General features: G+C 43.6%; 1 protein-coding gene across 3 annotated transcripts in view; it reads right to left on the reverse strand.

Annotated features, from left to right (window-relative positions):
* Positions 1–11,090, reverse strand: part of LHFPL2 (LHFPL tetraspan subfamily member 2) — a 110,002-nt gene extending 98,912 nt beyond the window's left edge. Inside the window, exon 1 of one of the 3 annotated variants that reach the window (XM_083703724.1) lies at positions 10,297–11,090. The gene's annotated coding sequence lies outside the window, so the exon portion shown is untranslated. Of the gene's footprint in view, positions 1–9,484; positions 9,546–10,296 lie in introns of those variants that run through there. The other 2 variants (XM_083703723.1, XM_083703725.1) reach the window with 2 other exon arrangements.
* Between the last annotated feature and the right edge of the window lie 7,095 nt (positions 11,091–18,185).

The following is an 18,185-nucleotide window of genomic DNA, read 5'->3' on the forward strand; positions in this document are numbered from 1 at the left end:
ACATCACACCTGCTGCAGGAAACAAATCATTTTTATTTTCGAGCAACTAATCACAAATTGAAACTATGGTTGGTTGCTTGCTTACAAATCTTAGCTTGTTTTAAAAGTAATATGTGATTATATCCAATCCCAGAACTCCTGTTTAATTTTGGTTTGTATCAGCACCCCAGCCACTTTATAACACAGAGGTATAAGACAAAAGCACCTGGAAAATGGAAGCATGGCTAGACAACTATTGGTGATGTTTTTGTATAGATGGGAGTAATTTCTTTACATTCTGACTGACAACAGAGGGAAATGTTTTGTTTTTTAAAATGTTTTTATGTATACTCTTTCTTTTTCTTATTTAACTCACTAAAATAAATTTCAAAATGTAACAAAAACAAACCAAAAACAAGAGACTTTCCCCACCACCCAACTCTTCCATGGGAAGCCCTTCTTCTCAAGCTACCTCACCTAGTTTCACAGCTGTTTTATAGGGAGAATACATTTAAAGGAGCCTCTCTGCTACCTTATGAAAAATTCCGCAGGGTGGAATTTTGAAAGCATAACTAACTTAACTTTTAGCTAGCTACTCTGATTGTTATACTTGCTTATTGACGTTTCATATTTAAGTTATTCTCCCTGGTCTACTGTTGGGAAATTTTAACCTGTGAGTGCAAGACACTTCACTTAACTGTGCAACAATGAATGGGAGAGCTATCCTGTTGATTCCACAAATTCAACATTTTGGTCAGCAAATAACTTTTTTTTTCAAAAAAAAATGGAGATTCAGGCAGGAGTCCTGCAGACAAAAAATATTTTAGAGGGAAAAGTTTAAGAATTTCTTATCTCAAGACACTGTTGGGTGTGTCTGTGCAGGAGATAGAGGGAAACTGAAAATCTCTGAGGACAATTCCTCACACTATTTGTACAGTCTGCCAAAAATAAGGGAGCTGGTAATACAGTGTGGCAGTAACTGTACAGGAATGCTAGAAAAGCCTAAAAGGAAACCACAATGAGATTACCACTGTTCCTCTGCTCATCTGCAAAACTGTTCATAGCTTGTTCAACCAACTATGACTAAACATTAAGTGGAACATGGCAAATGTATGGCCTTATACTATATCCAGCCTATCTCTGCCCTTTTTCATGACTCCAAAAGGAGTTTACTGTTTTATAGCTGGGCTTGCATTCACAAATGTCTAGAGTCAGCATTAAATGTAAGCCCTGCCACTTTCCAGCAGGCCCAGATTCACCAGGCATCAAATGACTTTGGGTGATAGACCTGCCCACCTGTCAACAGTTGCCTGTGGTGAGGTGGGCGGGAGTTTTGTTCTGACTAACCAGACAAATGCAGTCCTCCACCCCTGCTCTACAAAGAAGAGCGTGCATGCAAATAATATGCAACAGCATTCCATTGTCTCCCTTGCCTGGAAGAGTAGGTGTGGTGCAAGCAAACCAGGACTGCTCATCTGAAAGACTGACCATGGATTGTTCAACAAACAATGGTTAAAAGAAACTTTGCAACCTTCTTAACTTCCCCCTTGAAACTCAGCTATGCTCTTCATGAAAAACAGAATACAGTGGTACCTCGGGTTACATACGCTTCAGGTTACATACGCTTCAGGTTACACACTCCACTAAGCCAGAAATAGTGCTTCAGGTTAAGAACTTTGCTTCAGGATAAGAACAGAAATCATGCTCTGGCGGTGCGGCGGCAGCAGGAGGCCCCATTAGCTAAAGTGGTGCTTCAGGTTAAGAACAGTTTCAGGTTAAGTATGGACCTCCGGAACGAATTAAGTACTTAACCCGAGGTACCACTGTAAATAGTAAGAAGGGGGTCATTTTAGGTAAGTAGTAAGCCTTCAATAAGAGAGAAAATCAAAGATGCAATCACATCGGGATGACAATGATCATGGCTCAACACAATACTATTTTCATGATCTAATTTAGCTGTCTTTGGGATTTCTAAAAAGAAAACATTGTAATTTTCAGCAGACATTGACTAACAGGAGCTTAAAACTACAAAGAAAACAAATTGAAGGCTTTTGGCTCAGTAAATCCGAAAATGTGTGTATATCTCTGAGTAAATCACTAGCTCTTCAGAGGCATCTTTGCAATTTCTGCAACTTAGATATACAAAAAGAAAAGGCATTTCTTCAGCACAATGTATTGCATCAACTTGCACTGATCAAGAGGAAGTTAGCACTTGTTCCAACTTGGAACTCACAAAAGCTCTCAGAATTCTCTTCTGAAGAAACTATGTAAGAATTCACTTTTTCAGTAACAGAAGGTTTGTAGATCATTCCACATGGTGAATCTGTATTGCAGTTTTATGAAACATAATTCAACCTATGATGCACAACACCTGTAAAAGTGCTTGACCCAGCCCTCCAATATGAGCAAAACCACCACAACAACGTGTCTCCTATTCTCAATAACCCACAGAGCATGACAATCAATGGTATCAAAATAATCTGAGTCTCACTCCTCTTGCCTCTCTTCATTAAAGAAGGTAAGCAATCAATGCATCCAATATTGTTTTAGTGTCAAACCCTAGCCTGGAGCCAGACTGAAATGGGTACAGACAATAAATTCTCAAGGTATTCATCCCAAAAGGTGTATTTGCAACTAGGTAACGGTTGTTGCATTCTACAGAGTCAAGTGAGTGTTTCTTCAGGATTGGGCTCACCGCTGCCTCCTTCAGAACGGCCTGAACCATTTTCTCTCTTAAAGAGGCATTGGTCACATTATTTCACTTCAGCTTGACAAAAGTTGCCAAGATAGGAAAGGCTCAAGAATATTGGTGGTAAGCTGAACCTCTCCTAAAACCTCATCCACATTCTCAGGCTGAAATTAATTCCATCTAGCCTAAACTGTTCCCAGCTAACCAGGCTAGATTATTCTCTCCAGAGGAGCTGTAACAATGATGGATTCATCTTCACAATGGAGCAACTAGAAGACCACTGTTTTCTGGCCAGGTATAACTTTTCGAATCAAATCAAATCCCTTTATTGGCATCACAGTATAAAACTTTTCAGGTCACTGGGATAATTAAAAGGACAAGAGTGAAGCTGTTGAGGACATAAGGTCACACTGTGATCGTGTGCACTTAGATATTTTGCTTCGCCCTGTCAGTTCCCTGAAAGGATGGTTTGTTGGGAACCTTTTTGGGTAAAATTGTGGCTAATAAAGAAGTTTCTAAAGCAGTGATCTGCCAGGAGAAACCTCATTTGACTTCTTCTCAGAGTTTTAGGCCAGAGGTCCAACATTTTGCTCAGCATCAGTTGGTGAGGTCTACTGTGTAGAGAGCAATCTAAGAGAATGTGGTCCATTGAATCAGGTACTTCTTGGTTGCAGGCACACAGACAGGCTTGATATGAGGTATATGAGAATCTACCTTTGGTCACTGCAGAAGGGAAAGCATTTAATCTCATGAGCATAAAGGCTCTTCAGTGGGAAGGGAGTAGTAGATCCTTTAGATATTTGGCACAGATTCTGTAGGGTGTTGTAATACCTAAGGCCTCAGGAGAACAGGATCTCAGAATATGAGGTAACAAGCGCTGTCTTTCGTGGTCATAGAGTCGCTGCTTGTAATGAACTCATTCTGGGACTACAACAAAATTTTGGTCATTGGACCTATCTTGAAGGAATTGCATTTTCTCAGTTATATAGGAAGACTATGCTAGTTCCTAAAAATGGTCATTCTGAACACTGGCTGTACAACTGCAACAGTTCGCTGGTGGCTGCATCCCATGCTTCCTCTTACCTTGTTCCTTAGGCTTGGAGCTGCTTAGATCTGTTTTCTGCATAGAAACAATCTTAAGTGCCATGAAAATGAAACATGGGGAAGTATATCACATAGCTTTTTCCAAGAGCCAAACATGTAGATCAAAGCTCTAGAAGTGGATCCAGATGTCATGGATCTTCTTTCAACAATGTTATAGTGTCTAAAAATGCTTTCAGTCAGGCTGGCAGATTGCCTGTGTAACTTCCACAGAGCTCCTGGTAGCCATATCCCAAGCTTTTTATTCATGCTCCAGTCTTGGTTTTGGCTAGTAATTTTGTTCTGTAATTGGGGAGCATAGAACCAGGGTAGAAGAACACCGTGATATGTTCAGGTGCTGCAATTTGGCATGTACGCTATCCTGGAGCCAATTGCCCTGGCTGGGTTCAGAATTTCTCACTAAATGCCACCAACAGGTCTTATGTGGATCTGACCTAGACCATATCCATACCACAAGCATTAGTTTCTTCATTCTCAAGGGCTTGAAAAACTTGGCTCCCAAGGGATACCATGGTGCAGATGCAAGCTCCCAATTTGCCAGTGAATTAGCTACTTACAGCTACATGGAGAATGTTCATGTCTTCTAGAAACAAATGAGATTTAGTTTCTTGCCACTAGGTTTTATTGGCTACCAAGAACATTAACTCTTGACTGACTGCACTTCTTATGTATATTAGATGGTTGCCTTATTTGTGCAACAGTGCACAGGAAAGTACATTGCTATGGTATCACTTTTTAATTGTGACTTTTCAAGTTCTGGCTTTTACTTTGCATGCCATATTTCTTTTATTCCTGAGTCCTGTCTTGGTTTCCAATAAATCTTCACATGTGTTTTTTCAACGGATGAATCTCTTTCTAAGTTAACCACTACCTTGATCCAAACTCCATGTCCTTTTTTGGACCTCATGTTTGCAGACATTCCTCTTCACCTGTTTTTATTTATTTACATTTACACTCCGCCTTTCTTCCATCATGGAAGCAAGGTGGTGTACGTGTGGTTCTCCAATTGTCACCCTCTCAAGCAATGACTACACCCCAAGCTGCTTAGCTTCAGCAAGGTAGTGGCTCCATGTACCTTCAAACCACGTCCTAGGACCTGGATGTGAATGTCAGTCCCTGCCAGTGGTTTCTGCATCTGTTGTGTTCAAAATGTTCTAGAGTCTTTGACTATGAGGATCGCTACGAGTCTCAATAAAGCAAGAACCAAGCAGGTTCCAGCCATTCATCACAAACACTCTTATTTTGTGTAACTGTGTCAAGAAAGTAATGAGAATTTGGCACAAGAATAAAGCAGTACACCCTTCAAGCAACCCAAAAAGGATAAAAGGAAGTAAATACAGTCAATAATATCTCACACTTATCTCCACCTTCTGGCCATATGCAACTGGAGGAAGACACAGATAATAAAAGCATGTGTTTTACAATTCACTTCCCCATAAAACTGAGAGGCTGTTTCCCCCTGCTTGCTCTTCCCAAAGCCTCTTGGTTTGTTTCTAGATAGGTATGACATACCAAGTCTTATATGCTAGCATACCCCTTAATGAATTAACCAAAAGGAAAATTCATATGCATTCAGTGATACTGCAAGAAGTGGCACGGCTGTTAAGGAATGGGTCACCCACAGCTGTCTACTTAAGGCTGAATGAAACCAGTTCTGTTAATTTACAGAAGGCATGGCTATGATTACATTAAGGCATATTCACCAGATCAACATACAAAGTAACCATTTCAGCTACATTTCAGGCTAGAAAAAGTTTTTCACTACACCTGTCCTAATTATGGCCACAATGAAAAACTGGGATAAACTGCAGTAAACTTCCGAATGGGCCATTTTTGTGAAGATGTTACAATATAATTGCTGTTGAAAGTCAAAATTAAAGTTAAAATGAACTATACTTATTTGAGGCTCATCAGTGTTAAAGGTGTAACTTGCACCTGTAATTCATTCCTGGGACATTTTGTGTTGTGAAATGAAAAGATGCAATGAGTAAATATGAAAGGAGTGTTCAATAAATATACATCTTCCTCTGTATACATATTGCCTCCTGTGTTGTAGCTGGAATTTCACACATCAATGAATATTAATAATGCTATGAATGTTAATAATTAATGTTTGTAATGCTACACATAGTCGCCCTTCAACTGAACTTTGATAAAGTTTTCCTGTTTTTCTGGATTTATCTCCAACAGTGACAAAGGATTACTAGAAATCACGGCACTTCCTACCAAACAAAGATTATATCCTCATGGGAAGCTATTCTGCTCTTGAAGCATTTTTGTGCCTAGTGAAAATTGTGACATTACACCTTGAAGGCAGGCAAAGATGAAATATGCAGGGGAAACAAATGCCCTTATTGTGACTTGGGTCATTGCATTAAGTTGGTTCATAATCCTCATGGATGTGTGTATATCGCAGTTCCTTACTAGCAGGGCTTTTTTTCAGCCAGAACTTACCCAAATGCAGTTCCAGCACCTCTCAGGTGGGCGCCATTACCATTATATGAGAACAAGGGAGACGTTCGTGGTGGTTTCCAGCATCTCTTTTTCTAGAAAAATAGCACTGCTTACTAGTGCAGAATAGGGAGTGCCCCATCCACTTTTGACTGAGGTCCCATCCAAGGCTGGCCCAAGGCATTTTGTTGCCTGAAGCAAATGGTGAGAAGTCACCTCCTTCCAGTCCCATCTATCCCTGTCCCCTACGAGTTTGAAGCCCCACCTCCACCAATATTACTCCTAAGAAAATGGAAGAAAATGAAAATATTATCCCTACTTTAACTCATGCTACTATAAAAACATGAATGAAAAGTGTGCAGGCAAATGCCTATTGAAATCTCAAAAGCCAGAGAGGGTGACTTCAGGGGTGGAAGAAGGGGGTGCAGTGGGTGTGGACCACCCCGGGTGTCACCACTGAGGGGGGCGACAAAATGCCGGGCGGCACTCAATGCAGGGCCTGCAGCGCACCTGAACAACTCATCTCTCCTGGGAGAGACGCGGTGGTTTGGGTGTGTGCAGCCTCTGCGCTGTCCAAACAGTCCACCCGCTGCCTCCCTTCCAGCTGTAGGGCGGCTGAGTGGGAGGAGGCAGGCAGACTCCGGAGGCCCCACGGTGCACCCCACTCTCGCCCCTATGGGCGGCTCCTCCGCTGCTGGGTGACTTAAACAGTAGTTGTGAATATCACTTTAGAGCGCTACATTGACCACCCACATTGACCAAAATCAAAACAAATTGTGCAAAATGGCAAATGCTGGAGAATTATGCAAAATAAGAAAAATGTGTACATTTCCCCAATGTTTATTATTTAAAAGGACACATTAGGTAGGTAGGTAGGTAGGCAGGCAGGCAGGTAGATGAATACTTTGGCATCAGTGCACAACATTTATGCCTTACTGTGCAGACTCACAAGGTGCTAGCAGAAGAGTAGCTCAAAGCATGTGTGCCTTGTGAGGATCAGGAGTTTTTTCATGCAAATTGAAAAGAGAAACTGCACAGGTAGAAAGAGCAGCCAAGAATGCTACCACTTCCCATAGTCTGGTACAAACCACAGAATTCCACTCCAAAATAAAAATAAGGCAAAAGGCAGGATGGCTTGTCTGTTGGCCCTTTTTTTAATCACAGGAGCACATAGTCATAAGGGAACCAGAACAAAACCTGTGTTTTCATTATAGCAAAGGAAATTTCATCAAACTTTTAACATCTCTGCAAAACAAGCTACACGTACCAAATCCCCTCTTATGGACATATGCTATACTGGAGCTCTGTCCTCCTTTATGTGTATTCAACCTGTGGAACTCTTCAGTCCAGAAGACAGCTTCAACATTTGTAAAAGGGGATTTCCCCACTAGAGTGTGCATGTAAATGAGAAGTAGCAAACATGGTGCCCTCCAGATGTTGATGGACTACAACCAGGGTCAGCCAAAGACATTCTGACACCTGAGGTGGACTGCAAAATGTGTCAAGGAAGAAGGGATGAGGAAAGATATATGTCAGGAACAAGGGGATGGGGCAGAGTGTTTGTACCAGGAATTGTTACCCTGGTAGATCCTGCCATCTGAGGCAGTTGCCTCACCTTGACTCATGGGTGGGCCGGCCCTGACTACAATGCTCATCAGCCACAGCCAACATGGTCAGGGGGAATGGGAGCTGTAGTCTAGCAACATCTGGAGAACACTACAGTGGCTACCCCTGATGCAGATGTGCAAACATACACAAGCACATAATAGTAGTGTTAACAGTCCATTCTACACACAAATACAAAAAGATATGGAGTAAATTTGCTTACTCCTCCTCCTGACCCAATCAGCGAGTAACACAAACATTAGTTGAAAAGTGTCTTGAGAAGTTGCCAACTCCCTGGCAACTTTCCTAAGTAGGTATAAGAGCTATGACATTAGATCAATGTTGATGCTTGTAAGAGAACACATTAATGCCAATGTTTTACTTGATATTAGTCCAATTTCCTCCACTGGGGATTAAAATGTATGCTATGTCAAACAGCTCTTCCTAAAATTTCTCTGTGCAACAATGTTATTTATTCTACCCTTTTCCTTCCCAACACTACTAGCCTGTTAAAAAAGTCTACAAAACAAAAACAGCCACAGTAATAGTAAGCAATAAAAAGTTACTAATAAGCGTCATCCATCACTACATTTCTTGAAGTGATTAGATTTCATGTTTGTTTATTTGTTTTTAACTCCACATAACAACAGACCACTGTACAACTTTAATAAAATCCCCAATAAACCAGGTCTACTCCATTCAATGCATGTTGCTTTGGTACACAAAGAGCCAATGAGCAGGTGAAGGACTGCATCCTTCACATGGCATTGGATTGCAATCAAACCCACACTTAAGCCTGCAACCCAATGCACTTACTCCCAAGTAAGAGTGCATTGCATTGCTTACTTAGTGTGCATTAGACTGCATCCTTCAGTCTTAATTTGACAGGACTTATTTTGAGTAAGCAGGCACTGACTCAGAATTCAAAAGAAAAATAAAACTGCAGAAGATGGAACAGATAAAAGTATTGCTCATTTTGCAGTTCTCTGATTTGTCTTGTGTACTACACTGCTTTCCTAAAACCAGGTTTCTAAGCCAACACTCTTCCTGAAATAATTACACATTTTACTTCACTTCTATGCAAATAGTTACTGCACTTTCCTTACACTAGTAATAACTATACCACAAAACAGGAGATTGATGGGAAGCAACTAATCCAAATGTTAACAATGTAATTCAAGAGGCTCCATACCTTTATGCAAGCCGGTTAAATTAGTGGAACCACCATCTGACCTGTGTTTGTTTTGCGCGTCGCCATCATAACAGTTCCCATAAAAATGCAACAGGAACAAGAGAATCAGTTTGGAGAAGCACAGCTACTTGTAAAAATCCCCCTCCCATTATGATGTATGCAGGCAAGAGAGCCGAAAAGAATGCAAGAGTTCTCTCGCACACACATAGGGTGATCAGTATTGCAGAAAGCGCTTCACTCCCAACAAGGGGTGCATGTGAGAAAAGCTAACGGCTCCCTCCCAGCGACCCAACCATTAAGGGTCTCTGGAACGAACAATGCATTCACTCCGGCTTTCATTTTCCACACTGGAAAGCCACAGCAGGCGGCAGAGCAATAAAACGACTGGCAGATTTATCTGCCTGCTTGGTCGGCTGCGGAGACAGATGGGAGGGAAAGGGGCTTCGGCGGCAGCAGCAGCAACAAACCCGGAGTGTTCCAGTGCAGTCAGGGCGCAGTCTCGAGGTTTGCTCCAGGCTCCGCAGCTCAGCTACAAGGCCGTAGATGTAGCATCTGCAATGTTTTGTGCTCTCTGGGTTCTTCTCCCACAGTAGTGATCTGACCAGTTCCAGTGCTAGAGGCTAAAGTGGATTTGGCGCTGTGTGTGTTTAGACGCGCACGTTCCCCTCGTGGTAGGACAGAAACCCTTTTGATCGCCCGCTGCTAAACCTGTTTGTGGGATCCCAGCTTTTCTCTGTAGCTGTTTCCAGGACGCTCCTCCAGCAGATCCTCACTGCCTTTTTTTCTCCCACACCCACACGGTCAGACACCGAAATAACCCGGAAGGCTGCTGGGATTTGGAACGAAGAAGCTGGAAGTTTGAAGACTGCCAGCCGAAGCGTACTTACATTAAAGCAAAACCCACCGAAATCACTGGAATGGGCTCCCCCAGTTTTGTTTCGCTAAAGAGCAGAGGGTCGTTCTCGCCTGAGCCACTGGCCAGCAAGGCGCGCGCGAACACGCCAAGGCACACACTTTTCCACACTCAGTTTTCAGGCACGTAGGAAGAGCGGAGCTCCCCCCCCCCCCCACCGGAGAGACACGGTCGTCGTGACCCCCCCCCCGCCCCTTTATTTTCCTCACATCCAAAGTTAGTAAGCACATGGAGGGAAGTTTGCTCCGCAAAAGCCGCCACCATTCCCAGCGCCTCCCTGGCCGGCCAGCCTCTCTCCCTCTCTCTCCCCGCGCAAATCCAATGAATGGAAAGGAAATCCCCTCACGGTCTTCCCCTCGGACTTACCCGACGTCCAAGGGTGCAACTTCGCCGCAGCCGCCTCGCGGGTTTCCCCGGCTGGTAAATCCCCGGTGCCCGGCAGGAAGCGGCCGTGAGCGCGCTCGCGCTTGGCGTCTCCGCCACCTCAGCCTCTCTCCGGCCACCTCAGCGCGGGCGTCCCCCTCCGTCCTCCCTCCCCTCCGCAGGCCTCAGCGCGGCCAGTCCAGGAGGAGCGGAGGGACCTCGCCTGCTCGGCAGCTTCCCGCGGGAGGGAAGAAGGAGCGGTGTGGAGCGAGGCTGCCTCCTCGCTCGGTCCTGCCCTGGACCAGCCCACTCGACACGGCCGTCCCCCACCAACGTCTGCCTTCCTCTTCTCTCTCCTCCCAAAGCCGATGGATTAAAAGGGGGGACGAGGCCGGCGGCGGAGGAGGAAGGGAGAGTGTTGGAGAGCGATTGGGGCGCCCTGAGGAGAAGCCGCCAGCGATGGCGAGACGAGGACTGTCCCTCACCAAAGGGGAAAGGAGGGAGGTCTGGGAGGGAAGGGCGGGATGCGGGGCCCAAGTCAACGTACGAGGAGGGGGGTATGGGGTCGAGGGACAAAAAGGAGGAGCACACGGGGAACAAGTGTCAAGGTAGTTTTCCTCTGTTGGATGGGAATATTATATTCATGTACACACATTCACACACTTTGGCGCACAGCAAGAGAGCCGGCAAGAATTGCGAAGCTCGAAGAAGACCCGAGGGGATAGCGGTGGGGGCGCCCCATGGCTTCTTGTCGTGGGGTCAGGGAGCGAGGTTCCTGAGGTAAAATGTGAGGCTTCGTGAGGGGGGGGGGGAAGAGTCTGAGGGGTGATACGCGCAGCTTCCCTTCTCCCCGAGACATGGAAGTGTTCCTTTCATCTGTTTGTCACGACGTTGTAAAAAAGGAAAACGAGGATGGAAAACCTTTCAAGGGAAAAATATACACATGCCTGATGTCTGTACAGATGTATGTGTGTGGTGTACAGAAAGAGGCAAAAACGATAGGAGTGCGTGAGGTAACGGGGAAGGTATCTTTCTGAGATTTCGTCAGGTGGTGTAAAAAGATCAGGGGGCAGGATAAGGGCAGATGTAAGGCATCGAGGTCCCTGCGGGAATACACGTGTGAAATGCCTTCCCACGTGAAAGCGGAACAGCCCATCCGAGGAGAGGCCGCGCCAGGCTCCTGACTCAGAGCGGCGAAGCGCAAGGTTTGGTCAGCAGCGAGGCTGCCCCGCGCTGCGAGCCAAGGCAGAGCGTCCCAAGAGGCGGGGGACGAGGTCAGCGGCTGTGTGTGTTGATAGGAGGGAGGCCCCACGGCTCCCAGCAGCGGGCGGGGCGGAGTGAGCGTGGCAGACACAATAAAGGGTTCATGCATGGAGCAAGGCTGGGGCGGGCGGGAGGAAGAAAGGCCCGCGTGCCGCGGGGGATACGGAACTCCCCGTCTCTGCTGCTCATTACGAGGGAGGGACGGAGAGGGGACAGCAAGGCCGGCGAAGCAAACGGTCGCGGCGAAGCTGGCCTCGGGGGAAACCCAGCACTGGGCAGGAGAAGAGGCTGCTGCGGGAGGCGAGGGAGTTCCCGCCAAGACCAGCTACTTTTTGGCGCGCGCGCTCGCTCGCTCTCCCTCCCTGCTTGATGTGTGTGAGTAAGAGAGAGAGAGACGTTAATGGTACTACTAGCTTGGTGCCTCCCTGCCGAAGACGCTGCCAAAAGCACCAAACGGAAACCGAGTGCAGTGCTGAGCAGCAGTCGTGTCCCTGGGATAGAAAGGGAATTATTGGACACCCTCCTCGCCTGTCTCAGAGGGAAAGGAAAACAGCAAGCAAAGCAGGAGATTGCGCTTCAAAGGAAGAGGAAAAAATATAACACAGCACTGTGTTCAGTGTGTGTGTGTGTATACATTGTGCGCTATGATCCTGTTGGTGGTTTGCTGTTGTGCCCTGATAAGTCTCAGTATTTTATGGGTTATTAAAAAAAAAAAGACACCTGTTGAGCGAATAAATTGAAACTTGGCATACATAAGCCACCCAATGAGGCCTACAAATGTGGCAGAACTGGTCCTGTATTTTATTTATGTAAGAATTTACATACTGCTTGATTGTAAAACACACAAACACAAAATTATAAGCAGTTTACAACTATTCTAAGTGGTTTAAAACAATAAACATCGCCTGTAACAGTGCCACATAAGAAGTGCTGGAAATGGACACATTTACTTTTGTCAGTTTTGAAAAGGAGTATCATATATTTCTTTCCAATTTTGGTGAAAACTGATGTACAGTGGTACCTCGGGTCACAGACGCTTCAGGTTACAGACTACTAACCCTGAAATAGTACCTCAGGTTAAGAACTTTACCTCAGGATGAGAACAGAAATGTTGTGGCGGCACGGCGGCAGTGGGAGACCCCATTAGTTAAAGTGGTACCTCAGGTTAAGAACAGTTTCAGGTTAAGAACGGACCTCCAGAAAGAATTAAGTTCTTAACCCGAGGTACTACTGTAGTTTATTTGGACTTATTTAGAAACCAAATCTTTCATTGGTTTGGTTAAGTTTTTAGTGGTCATTCAAAAGTCATTAAGGTTTCCCTATCCCTTTAAAATCTATGGCTGCAACTATTAGCAAAATAAGGCAGTGCATACACAGTTTAATTTTTGAACTGAGAATTTTGCCAGCACACCAGTGTTTACAGAGGGAGCCACCAAGCGGATGCTCTGTGCAATGTCTGTTCATATGGGATATAACAGTGTGGTGCAGTTTCTAGTTAAGGGGTCACCAATTTTGGGGCGCCTCACGATACCTTTCTTTGGGGCTCTGGATTAGCTGAGAAACTACTGAGAGATGAGGATGGGGTGGTGGAGCTGTCCTCGCAACAGAGGCATTGCAGCCACTTACCTAGAAGGTGTTGGGGTGGGGCAGATTGGTTCAGTGTTTTTAACTTCTTTTTCAAAACAAGTTCAGAATGCACTGTCTGTGAGCACCAACAGCATTATTAATTTAAAGCAGTTAAAAACATATTCTGGGAAAGTTAGAGAAATGTATAAAATGGATCCATTAATCTAAAACAAGTTACTTCGTATTCTAAGTATGGGTGCAATCCTATCCTGAAGATTCATAGGCTGTCACTGCAGTGGCAGAGAGAGGCCAATATTCATGGAATTACAGTAACCCAGAAATAGTACCCCGGGTTAAGAACTTTGCTACAGGATGAGAACAGAAATTGCGCGGCGGCGATGCGGCGGCAGTGGGAAGCCCCATTAGCTAAAGTGGTGCTTCAGCTTAAGAACAGACCTCCAGAATGAATTAAGTTCTTAACCCGAGGTAACACTGTAAATGTCGGCAGGTGAATCCTTCCCTCTCACAGTGCTTGTATGTTTCCACCGGAGGAGGAATAGGACACAGTGGAAGTTCTACCAACATCAGTTGTGTATCCCCCTTGTCCCCGCTGATAGATTTGCAGCCATAGCTCAGTTGGTAGAGCATGAGACTTTTAATCTTGAGATTGTGGGTTCAAGCCCCACATTGGGCAAAAGAGTTCTGCATTGCAGGGGGTTAGATTAAATTTACCCTCATGGTCATTCCAACTCTACAATTCTATGATTCTACGGTTGCTCGATCCATGCATTTTATTATGCTGCTTCAAAATAATTGTGCATTGTGTTATTCATCACAACCGGACCAATAAGAGTTAAAAGAGACTCTTGGAAATGAGGTTAGTGTAAACAACCAGATAATATATCATGCTGAACATTTTACTGCGACTAACTTCGGTTTTTCTGTTGTAGACATTGATGCTGCAATGGGATACACCCTAACACTGCCAAATGCTTCCCAGTATTATTAAATTTAACTTCACCACTCATCTACAGAGAATTATTAAGTTTCAAATAGAAACTAATTATTCTGGTCTGTCTCAGGGCCGATTCTGACACAATGTCTTTCCCCCCCACCCACCCCCAACAGCTGAATATAGCAGAATAGCCTCAGAGGAACATATGTGAAGGGGGTGAATACTATGTCAGATTGAAAAATCCACATGTATTTTGCTGAAAAAGATCTGCGAGCAGGAAATTAAATTCCTAACCGCTCTAGCAGTATTATGCAAAATAATAAAACAGCAAGGAGTTTGTAAATACCCCATAGTAATAACTTAAGTGTCCGCAATATATCTGCTGATTTCATGCCATAATCCAAACAAGTGTGTTCAACTATTTTGTGCTGTTGCGTTGTTCTTCTCTATAAGAATTAGAACAACTGCGTTCAGACAAATGCATTGGAAGGGTCAGCACACAACTAGATTGAGGCCTCTCTTTCCTCCTCCCCCTCTTTTCCACTGGCATTTGGTTGTTCTCATACTGCATAAGGGTTTAACACCTATGGCGATAGCATTCGTGTCAGTACCTCCTATGGCACCCTCATGAAAGAGGTCAGCAAATATTGCCTCAAAAATCTACAATGCATGAGAAACTACATTTTTTCCCACTCACTGGCACAGGTGTACCCTCTCTTACGTTGAACAGCTGCTCAAACAGGCCCACATTTCATTGGAAATCTGGGACTGGAATTTATGCTCTCTTCCATTCTGCACAGAGAACTGCAAAGGCTCTTTTCTGTGGTAGCCAGTGTAGGTGCCTTTTTCTTCATTGCTGAGTGGACTGATGCAGGGGCAAGTCAGTCAGCACCATTTTGTGATGCTCTATATAATTATTATATTTATTTATTTATTTATTTATTTATTTATTCATACATACATACATACATACATACTCCTCCCAATCTGGCTGGGTTTCCCCAGACATTCTGGGTGGCTTCCAACCGAATATTAAAAACAATACAGCATCAGACATTAAAAACCTCCCTAAACAGGGCCACCTTCAGTTGTCTTTTAAAAGTAAAATAGTTGTTTATTGCCTTGACATCTGCTGGGAGGGCGTTCCACAGGGCAGGCGCCACTACCGAGAAGGCCCTCTGCCTGGTTCCCTGTAACTTGGCTTCTCACAGTGAGGGAACCACCAGAAGGCCCTCGGCGCTGGACCTCAGTGTCCGACCTGGATGATGGGGGTGGAGACGCTCCTTCAGGTATACTGGACCAAGGACGTTTAGGGCTTTAAAGGTCAGCACCAACACTCTGAATTGTGCTCAGAAACGTACTTTATCTCTTTCTGCGCATTTAGATGTGGCAGTCAATTCCTGATGTGCAGCCACATAGCAGCTGTTTTGTGTCTGGTGCCCATGACAGTTTCTAAAAGTTTAAAGAGTTCCCATTGGCCCCAAAGCTTGTGCTATAGCATCTAAGCTATTAATTTCAACTGGAGATCAAGGAGGCATCTCCATATGACTCCAACCTATAAATGCTTCCTGCAAATAACACATTATTTCTGTCCACAGAATGAACAAATAATAGCAATTTAGTTGATAATTGACACAAATTGTATTTTGTCTATAGCTACATGTGTCAGGTGCATGGAAGTGACTTCCATGTGCATAGAAATTATCTGTTTTGTATTTGATATTGAGGTTAACCTGCTGGTACCTAGATAAAAATTGTCTACAAAATAATGTTTTTACATGCATGTGTTCTAAAATGCACTTATAGTTAAATAAACGGAGTATAACATATGACAGCCTGCCTAGATAGTTCCCACTTTTTATTTCTATAATAAAAACAAATCCCTGGATGGGTAATTGGACCATGCACCATGACTCTCAGCTAAAGACCTGACACATCATGTACATGTGCATTTCCCCAACACATGTAGAAAAGGACATGCAGTAGCAACATTTTTTGGTTATATCTATATTGAACTATTGTTACATGCTCTAGGTGGGTCTATCCTTAAAGAGGGAAAACTACAGCTGCTTCAGAATGCTGCTGCAGGGTGTTGACAAGGATTCATTGTTCAAAGCATGTGATTCTGCAGCTATTTAATCTGCAGTGACTCCTGGTATGTGTATGAGTTCAATTCAAAGTGGTTGCTGTCACCATTGTGGTTTGTTTCCCGGGTATTTGAAGGACTACCTGTTCGCACTTGATTCTGCCTGCCGGTTAAGGTTTGAGGAAGATCTGCTCTGTATTTTCACCACTATCTAAATTGTGATTAGTGAATGCACATGTTTTATGTTGTGGCTTTGATGATGTCAGTCACATCCAGATAATTTAGTGAAGATGATTAAAGAACAGAATTTTAAAGCTTTCCAGAGCCATTTGAGAAATAAACTTGCATTCAAGAATTAGAAAGAAGAGATTCAGAAACCAGGAAAGAGAGAGAATTGTATATAGTATGAAATTGCCATAAAAATGCAAGGTAGCAATAGCTAATACATCAAATAATGTAAAAGTAAATGTACTTACTTAAGAATTATAAAATACAGAACTATTTAAGGTTAACCAGTTCGCCTTTTTAAAAAGAACGAAAGTACTTTTTCTGAAGAAAAATACAGAATTTCTGAAGTTATTTTGAAGACTCTGAGAACTTATTGTAAAATGCTAGAATGCTAGAAACACCACTAGAGGTGTTTTTGGAGTTTATCTGGGGGAGGGAGAAAGAAAGTTGAGTCACGTTCAAGGAAAAAACTCTGGCTGTAATGTCCTGCTACTGTCTATGTTGCACCTTTATGCAATAAATTGTGGCTTAGAATAAGGCTGCTTAGACACTAGAATTTACTCATTGAAGATTGAGTACTGTACATGTTTTTTCTAGGTAGTCCATACACAATCTAGATCCATTGTATATTTTTTGCCCCTGAAAAGTGCTTCTTGAGAAACTGGTTTCATTCCAAGAAAAAAAGCGCAGTGTGGATTTATTCTGCATTACCTCACAGTGTGTTCATTTGGAAAGAGATCTAAGCAGTCCCAACAGTGTGTCCACATCTGCCCAATGACATTGTGGGTGGGCATATACCAATAATCGTCCACCCGGGGCATGTGCAGGGAGGAAAAATGTGCAGATAACCTAATTAAGGGGAGGGTTTTCAAATATGTATCAAGTAACTACACCCATCCTTGTGGACAGCAGGATCTATAATCCATCTAGATTGAAAGCAGGATGTTGAGGACAAGCACAAGGGATTATTCTGGAGTGAGAAAAACAACATTTTTGTGCTATTAACAGGTTTGTGTGTACACAGCCTGGACACTCTAAGGCGGAATCTGTTACTGACTTTGCCAGCCATTTAGGATGCAAAAGGCTGACACTTCCACACAGCTGCTTTGAGCTGTTTATACACTGTGAAAATGGGCTCTGTAACAACTGCTAGTGTGCAACCTCTGGCCTTCAAACAACAGACTTTTATCCACATAGATGGGCAATGATGTAATTTGAGACAATTCACAAAACCCTAAGCTACTCTGTGGGACAATGGGAGCTTTTCATTCCTGTTCTTTATTTAGCGTGTATGAGCCATTCTGGTCAATTTGCAGTTGTGGACTATGTCAATCTTTATTTCTACCAAGCAGTATTCCAAAGGCTTGTTAAACTGATTTTTACCCTAGACAAGTATAAACTTGTTTCTTTGGAAATATGTCCTATTGATATAAATGGAACACGCCACCCCTAAACAGTTCATCGTAACAGTCATCAACTCAGTCCTAAATATATATATATATAAACTGGTCAAATCCCACAAGGGATATTTGCATGCAGAATGAAGCCTCTTCATGCACAGCTGATCAGAATGGAGACACATATCCACATTGCAGTGTTCAGTTGGGGCCCAATGAATTGCATGGATGGTACTTTCAATATGCAGTGTAGATACAGTTAGAAAGCAAGAGAAAAGTTTTCCTGACATATATTTGCATATCTCTCAGTGTGTGCAACTAGACCACCAGCTAAAGTGGACAGTGCTTAGATATTATAAGTATGTGTGAAGTATGCATCATGTCACCTTTTAACTGC

Source organism: Podarcis gaigeae, assembly GCF_964106915.1.
Source record: "Podarcis gaigeae genome assembly, chromosome: 11".
In the NCBI taxonomy this organism is placed as follows: domain Eukaryota; kingdom Metazoa; phylum Chordata; class Lepidosauria; order Squamata; family Lacertidae; genus Podarcis; species Podarcis gaigeae.